This window comes from Lipotes vexillifer, unplaced genomic scaffold (assembly GCF_000442215.2).
Source record: "Lipotes vexillifer unplaced genomic scaffold, Lipotes_vexillifer_v1.1 scaffold518, whole genome shotgun sequence".
NCBI lineage: Eukaryota > Metazoa > Chordata > Mammalia > Artiodactyla > Lipotidae > Lipotes > Lipotes vexillifer.
The window spans coordinates 1988116-1996498 of record NW_006780945.1 but is presented as its reverse complement, the minus strand read 5'-3'; the positions used below and the strand labels follow the sequence as shown (position 1 = coordinate 1996498).

General features: G+C 58.7%; 1 protein-coding gene across 2 annotated transcripts in view; it reads left to right on the top strand.

The window, feature by feature from the left end:
- The first annotated feature begins 6275 nt into the window (after positions 1–6275).
- The window catches only part of GPRC5C (G protein-coupled receptor class C group 5 member C), an 18626-nt gene continuing 16518 nt past the window's right edge, over positions 6276–8383 (top strand). The window contains exons 1-2 of one of the 2 annotated variants that reach the window (XM_007454384.1): positions 6317–6372; positions 6499–6758. The gene's annotated coding sequence lies outside the window, so the exon portion shown is untranslated. Of the gene's footprint in view, positions 6373–6498; positions 6759–8383 lie in introns of both variants that reach the window. The other variant, XM_007454385.1, reaches the window with a different exon arrangement.

Sequence of the window (8383 nt, the reverse complement as noted above, 5' to 3'; positions counted from 1 at the left end):
CCAAATTTTTTTTTTTTTTTTTTGGCTGCACTGCACCCCATGCGAGATCTTCCCCGACCAGGGATGGAAACTCTGACCCCTGCATGGAAGTGCGGACCGCCAGGGAAGTCCCCCTGGCAAATACTGATCGAGGCCCTGCCGTGGGCATGGATGGATCAGGCACACATCTTTCCCTCGAAGAGCTTACGCCCTGGTTGAAGACATGAGACACGTACATAAACAAACATTCATAGAACAGAAAATGAGCTACATAAGAGGTACGAAAGCGCTCGGGACATAGAACAGCGAAGTTAAAACCAGTCTAGCAGAGTTAAAATCAGTGGGTTCTAATCCAGGGCTAGTCCCTTAGCATTTATGAACCTCAGTTTTTTGTTTTTTGGTTTTTTTTGCGGTACGCGGGCCTCTCACTCCTGTGGCCTCTCCCGTTGCGGAGCACAGGCTCCGGACATGCAGGCTCAGCGGCCATGGCTCACGGGCCCAGCCGCTCCGCGGCACGTGGGATCTTCCCGGACCGCGGCACGAACCCGCGTCCCCTGCATCGGCAGGCGGACTCTCAACCACTGCGCCACCAGGGAAGCCCTGTCCTCAGTTTTAAATTGAACTCCTAGGGTTGTCAAGATCAAATATATATAAAAGACACGGAAAATGGTACAGTGCTACCCAGAGGTATAAACAATTATGGGTGTTGTTGCATTATTAGATCAGCCAGTGTTTTTGTGTCTCTGAGCTTCTCGGCCCAGGATTCTGGGAGGCAGGGATCTGAGAGTGGAGCTCAGGACAGCAGCCAGGCCAAGCCTAGACCCGGAGCCCACCCCTCCCCCCTAAAAAAGGCTGACGGCATCCCTCAGGTCTTGGCCCATCATTCCATCCATTTTATTATACGTACAGAGCATTACCCTAGGGGCTGCAGGGAAGGCTAGGCATGAAGTCTGCTCCCCACTGAGCCTATCATGGAATTACAGAGGCCAGATATTTATGTATAAAGTATAATTAACCGTGCAAAGCAGCGCAAGATTGGCAAATTCATGCTAGAGGGGAAGCTTTGGGAGGGCAGGGGGAGGAGCTGTATGGGGCGGGGTCACCAGCAAAGCCTTCTGGGAGAAGCAGAGGCTTTAAAGGGGGAACGGTTCAGAGAGTCGGGAAGGGGCGCCCTGGATTGAGAGTGGGGGACATTGTGAGTGAAACCACAGGAAGGTCAGTCCGGTGGCCAGACACAGAGCTGACCTCTCAGGCTGCAGTGGCCGTTTCCTGTGGGGAAGAGGAGAGAGAGGAGGTGGCCAGTCCAGGTTAAATGCAGGCTGCAGGGGCCTTAAATGCTGGGCAAGGGAGTTAGATCTTTTACTCAGAGGCAGTGGGAACCAGTGACGATCTTAGGAGCCGAGAATGCCAGGGGGAAGTCACTGAATGTCCCGCAGCAGAGGGGGTCTGCAGGTGACTGGAGACGTCAGGGCACGGAAGGAAGACTGCAGGCAGGGTGATTAGGTTGTGTGTGTGTAACCCCAGTGGGAGGGTGCGCCTGCCCTGAAATGTTCTCACAAGGGGGGCGCGGGGGGGTGTGAGGGGAGACTCTTCCTCAAGGAAGGGAAGGGGGACTAAACACTGCTGTGTACACATTTCTTTTCTGTTTTTGGAAGGGGCGGGTTGAGGGGCCTGAATCCTTGGACCCTTGGCCTTGACCCTGGTTCCTAGATTCACTCAGTCTATTGACGGAGGTTCTCCAGACCTGGGCAGCTCAGAAAATGCAGCTCTCTCCTTCTAACAGGGAGCTGGTTCGTGGCCACTGAGCCATGGGCAGGGAAGGGGGGAGAGGGAGAGGCAGAATTTGTGGTCGCCATGGACGGGCTCAGCGTCAGGTGACATTCCGGCAGGTTCTGCCCTAGGCCCGCTTCCGGGTACCCTCCCAGAGGGGTCATCCATGGGCAGCGGGTTGTGGTGAATGGGTGTTTATCTCACCTGCTCCCTGGCCCCTGGCTTCCTGCTTCTTAAGGGGCCACCTTGGTACCTGGGTCCTCTCAGAATGCCAGGTGGTACCAGGCCGCTCCAAGCTGGCAGTCCTAGGAGCTGAAGAGAAGAGGAAACTTAGCCAGACACTGCAGCCTGGGCAGTAACCAGTTAATGAGGAGCCTGGGAGCAAGGAGAGGTCAAACACAAAATCTGTTTACCAGCTGGTTTGGGGGCACCCAGCTGCCTAGCGCAAGATTCCAGGCACCTACCTGTCAGGGGGCCAAGAGCCCCACCCTCAGCTCAGCGAGGGGCTACGTCTGCTCCACGGGGGCCAGGGGGGCCAGGCGGCAAGACCAGGCACACTCAACCCTCTAGGGAGGGAGAGCCGGCCTCCCAGTCCCCGGAGGAGGAAATGGCTCCTGAAAGAGATTCTGCACACTGAACCGGCAATCCAGGACCCCTGCTACCCAGGCAATAGGGAGGCCCCTCTAGGGAGCAAAACTGACCTCGAGCACCCCTGGGGCCAGCTCACCTGCTCCTCCAGTGCCCCAAGTTGGGTTGCCAAGGCCCCCTACCCTGCACTCTAATGCAGGGCGTTGCTGGCCCAGGGGAGGTGGTGTCTCCAGCATGTACTGGGCTTGCCTGCTTCCCAGGAAGGCCTGTGGCCAGTGGGCAAGGCAGGTACGGCCCTGTTTGCATGGTGTTTGCAGTGGTCACCCCCTTCTCCACCCCAGGGTGATGGGGAAGGTCAGCAGGGGGCTGTCCTCCAGGGGCCATGTCTCAACTCTTGCTGCTAGGGTTCAAACCATAGAATAAATGGATCTACCGAGTGTCAGGTTTGGTGCCAGATACCGGGAACAACAAAATGAGTGAGACATGTCCCTGCTATTGAGAGGACAAGAACTGAGAAGGCTAAGATACACCAACATAAATGATAAATAAACAAATGCACACTAGGCTGTGGGTAAACAGGGCAGCTCACAACGGTTCATTCTGGGGAAGGTGAGGAAAGCATGGCAGAGAAAGGGACATTGGAGCTGAGCTTTGAGGCAGGGCAGGTTTTAAAAACCTTTGGTCAGACAGGGAAAGGGGGTTGGGGGAGGAAAGGAATAGCACAGGAGAAGCCCAGAGCATGGCACAGCGAGACTACACTGATCATGGTAAAGCAGGACCGAAAGAATGTTGGAGAAGCAACTTCTGCAAGAGTTTGGATGAAACACTGCTAGATTTTTTTTTTTTTTTTTGGGGGGGCCGTGATGCATGGCTTGCGGGACCTTAGTTCCCTGACCAGGGACTGAACCCGCGCCCCTGGCAATGGAAGTGTGGAGTCCTAACCTCTGGACCACCAGGGAATTCCCACTGCTAGGCCTTTTTAACTGTCAGGGCTATTAAGGCTCAGAGGGGATGGACCAGGAGAGGAGAGGTTGATCAGTGAGCATCTGAGCGTCAAGCTTGTGCAAGGCCCATTGTAGACATGGCTTCGTTTGGATGTTACAGCAAGGATTGGGGGTGGTGCTATCCTGACCTCTTTATAGTAGAGGAAAGTGGGGCTCAGAGCAGTGAAGTGACTTGTCCAGGTCATACAACGGGCAAGTGGCAAAGTTGCACCCCACCCTGGGCCTTGTCACTAGCTTAGACTCCTGTAGCTCAAAAAGGAATTGTTCCAATGAATAAAGGTAGTTTGGATCAGCCGGCGGCCAACAGGAACTCACGCACCATGCTGGGAGGGAGGGGTACAGACGCCATCCACACAATCCATTAATCCAAGATCTATTTGAACTGTGGGAGGGCAGTGTCCCTATGGGACAGCTTCTCAAAGTGTTACCTTTTGGGGAAGATGGGAGTTCATAAAGACTTACATGCCTATGTATTATTACATTGGGCGAAGGGTACCTGGGGGCGCAGATGAATCTGTGGTTGGAGTCTTTGACGCAATGGCGCCTCCCACCAAACTTCTCTCCCGGCCACTGGCCGTGTCCATCGGGACCCACAGCCGTCTGGCTCCCAGGGCTGCGGGTGGGGCTCTCAGGATCTCCACCCTCCAGTGTTCCTGCTATTGACAGGCCCTGGGGGATTAAAGCTAAGGGCACCAGGGATCCTGGAGCCTCAGAAGCCCCAGGTCGTCTGCCCCGAGGGCCTTGCTTTGTCCTGAAGGCATATCCTGTTCCAGAGTGCGATGGGGTGGAAAGGGGGAGAGCAAACCGTTCTCAGCAAACGGCCCTACGTTTCCACTGCCGTCGCGGCACAGGGCTGGCTGGGGGCGGAGCTCACCCACTGAGGTGTCCAGGCCTGTTTCCAGACCAGCGCCAGTGGGTGGCAGGCACCGGATACCCCAACCTGGCCCCTGCCTGGGCCCGGAGGGAGGGGGGAGACTTGCCTCATGGGAGAAGTCTCTGGAGGGTGAAGGGGTTCTCCACGGATCGAGTCGGATCCCGAATTCACCTGTGTCTGCCTGAGGTCACCTGTATCCTGGTCTCCCCACTACTTTCCCCACCCCTTTCCCAGGCTCCTAGATCTGGCTTTAAACATATGCTAATGAGGGACCTCTCCCAGCAAACTCGTTTCAGCGTTGGTTGCCTAGCTAATGAAAACTAGTTAGAGGTCAGAGTGACTGATGTGTTCCGGGTAGGTCTGACCTGCTGCTCCCCCTTTCAGGGTGGGCCCCCCACTGCCTGGCCCTTACACAGGTCTGCACGTGCTCACGTCCGGTGTGTGTGTGTGCGGGGTCGTCCCTGAGTTGCAGGAGGTGGAGTTATTAGGGGAAGGAGACCAAAGGCACAGCAATGCGCTCTTCCTCTCAACATTGAGAAGAATTGAAACAATTCAGTCCTCACATTTTCCAGGCCAGCCAGAGAGGGCCAGGCGCAGGAAGAGATATAGGGTTCTAGAAAAGCAGGGCCTCGCCGCCAGCCCAGGCTGCTAAGCAAACAATCCCTCCAGGAGTCCGAAAACTGGCGTGCGGGGGGAGGAGCCAGCCTGGGGTTTCTCGCTCCGGCAGCTCCGGGTGATTCAGGGAGTTTGACTTCTGGTTGTCATAGATGGAAGCGCAAACAAACAGCCCGGGAGGTACCCCTCCCCTCTGCCTGCGCCCTCCCCCACCTTGCTACCCCCAGCCCGAGACCAACCGCCTCCCCCCACCATTCCCGCCCTCCTCCCGGGCGCTCCGGGCAGAACCAACACGCCCAGCCGCCCGCCCGGCCACCGGCTGACTCCGACCGCGCGCCGCTGGCGATCCCCCAGGCAGCTCGGCGTCACGAGAACCAGCACCCCGGAGACCCGGCGCCCGGCCCTGCCTCCGCGTCCCCTGGGCCCCGGCCAGGCGCAACAAGCACTCCCTTCTCGGTGCGCCGCGGCCCCTCCGGGCCTCCGGCGCTTGCCAACTAGGCCCCGCTGCGTAGCCCACCTCCCGCGGAGCCCGCAGCCCTGGGGGAAGGCAGCGGGAAAATCTCTTGTTTAGTGGGCCGGGGTGATCCTAGGTTGGATTCGCTTCCCCATTTCTGCAGTTCCCCTTCTGCTGATTCCTGGGGTCGGAGAGGAAAGGGTGGCAACCCGCTGACGCACCCTGGGATAGGGAGTGAGGTTGGGGTACGGGTAGGGGGGAACTCGAACTCGTGCAAAAGTCCCCGGGCGGCGGCAGGGGCAGGACTCGGTGGCCAGGCCGATGTGTCACGGAGCGCAGAGACCGCGGGGGCCGGGTTAAACACTTTACCTCGGGGAACTGAACCGTGAAGGCTAATTAGGGCAGGTCCGAACAGGGAACGGGGACACGGGGAGGGGAGCGCGCGCTAAGGTGGACCGTGTCCCGGGCGATCGCAGGAAACCCAGGCGCCGGGTAGTCGGACCCAGGGCGACTTCTGCCCACGGTCCCGAGTGGTTCTGGGCCCGGCCCACGGCGTTAGGGGCGCGCGCAGTGGCGTTCCCACGCACACTTGGTGAGCCGGGTGCCGGGGAAGGATCGCGCGTGCAAGAGGTGGACGCTCGGTGTGTGGTGTGTCCACGTGTGCAAGCTCGGGGAGGGCAGGGGGCGCAGAAGGCGCGACAAAGACAGACTTTGTATCTGAGTGTGCGCCTCGCTCTAGTCCGGAGCGGCGAACTGTGCCCCGCGTCTGTCTCACGGGAGAGACAGGACGAAGGTGACAAAGACTAGGTGTCCGCCCCGGAGAGACGCACCAAGGTGGCCCCCGCGCGTGTTTGTGTGCGCGCGCACTGGGACTTGCGGAGAGGGAGAGCCCGACCGCGAATTGTGTTGGGCTGCACCCCAAACCGCTTTCCGGAGAGAAAACCGAGTCCCGAAAGTAAGTGCGCGTGAGTGTGCGCGCGCCCGCGTGCGGGGGCGTGGCAGTAAACAGCAGCAACCCACAAGCCGGCTCGGCCCGAAACTCCGATCTCCCTCCCCTGCGGGAAAGTGCGTCTAGTCGGAGCCTGGAGGTGAGTCGGGGATGGGTGGGGGGAGGGCCGGCCGGGCTTTGTTACTGTGTAAGCCGATTGCACGTACCTGGAGCGCCGCGGGCGCCCGATAAGCTCCTCAATGGAGGTGATGTCACGGTGATGCAGGCGCCGGCCCACCCTCGCTGCGAGAAAGGAGCCGAGCGCGGGCAGAGGCCAGCGCGAGGGCGAGAGACGGAGCGCAGCCAGCTCCGAGTCCCGGGGAGAGGCAGGGCCTGCGCCCCGATCCCCCGCCTGAGCCCCGCCACCTCAGACCAAGGTTGGGCCTGGCCCCGCTCTCTGCGCCGAGTCCCTCCCGCCCCCGCTCGCGCCCCGCCTGGACTTGGCCCCAGACGCCGCGCCGGAGCTGGGCCGGCGACGCGTCCCAGGTAAGGGCTGCAGCCTGCTCGCTCCGCCCTCCCCTCGGCCGCCGGGAAGAGTGGCGTCGGGCTGGTGGGGAGTGGGCGAGGGTTGAGGCCCAGGGGTGGCGAACCGGGGGGCGGAGGACACCGCTTCTACTTCGCTCGCTCGCAGAAACTTTCCGAAGCGGAGCAGGCTGGGGACTGGGGGTGTGGGAAGCCCGGCGCTGCGGCTCGGAGTTGGCGGCGAGGGAGAACTCCACGATCGGGGTCTCCGAGGACTACCCCCTCCGCCCTCGCAGCCTCTCTGCGTGACTCCGCGGCCAATAGTGACTGGGGGGCCGGCGTCCTCTCCGCGGCCAGCTACCGTGGATGGGGAGGGCAGGTTTCTGGGACCAGAGGAAATGGGAGAGAGGCTGGCCCCCTGCTCTTTCTGTTCCGCCATCCAGGGGAGCGTGGGTGTGGACCGCGGTCCCGGCGAGAGGTATAGGGAGGGGAGGGCTCAGTCTTCCTGCGGGAAGTTCGGAACTCCGGTCAGTCGTAGGCCCTCTACCTTTGGCGGCGTGGCTTCTAGATCCCTTCCCTTTCCCCCGCTCCTCCCTCACGCCCCACGGGGTTTCCTGCGCCCTTCCCAGCTGCGGAGGTGGAGTTGCGCCTCTCCAGCCCCAGACCCACAGTTTTAAACCCAGCAAAACTCAGTCATTGAAAAAACCCCACGCTCTTGATTTTAAAGCTCAGGGACCAGAATATGTTGAAATAGGGTTTTGTGCTCTTGGAGGTTCCCTGCCTGGGCCTTTATCTGTGGCTGGGGGAGGGCGTGCCGCTGGGGGGTGGGGCGCATTCCGGAGTGACTTTCTAGAGCGGACCCTTGGGTTGAGGACTCACGTGTTTCAGAATGTTCAGGGAATTGGGAGCCAAATATCCGGCCTCGGTGTGAAGGTCTAAGCCTGGGGTTCCTGGAAGCCCTCTACCCCACCCCCCAACTTGGGCACTGAGGTAGCCCCGTGCAGGTACAGGCGTTCCGACCCCTCTTCTTTTTTTTTTTTTTAAATAACAAGTATTTTCTTACTTTCTGGCCTATCTTATACTTCCCTGCCCCAGACCTGGAATTACTCATTCCTTCATGGAACCCTGGTTCCATTTAGTAGAGGATGGTATTTAGAAACCAAGATCCGAGCACTATGTGTGCTCGTTGCTATGCGCAATGTGTGTTCTTTGCTTCTAGGCCCTTTCAGCAGACAGATCTAGGGGGGAACAAACATCCATGTACATAAATGTGTGTGTGTGTATAATCATGAGTTTATACCGATACCTCCAATTCCAATCGAACTGCACAAATTTTTGTTTGCATTCCCTCATTCCGTATTAATACCGCCTTCTTCCACAGTTGAGAACCCTGGCTACCAGTAACATCAACCATTTACTCATTGGTTGAATTCTACAAAACACCTGAAGTAGTTTCAGAATTACTACCACTATTACCACTATGAAAAACCAGCCTCCTAAACGGAGCTGAGGATTTGTTTGTAGCTCTTTTTTCCCTAAGCGTTTACAGTATTATGTTAAAAAGTTATTTGGGGCTTCCCTGGTGGCGCAGTGCTTGAGAGTCCGCCTGCCGATGCAGGAGACGCGGGTTCGTGCCCCGTTTCGGGAAG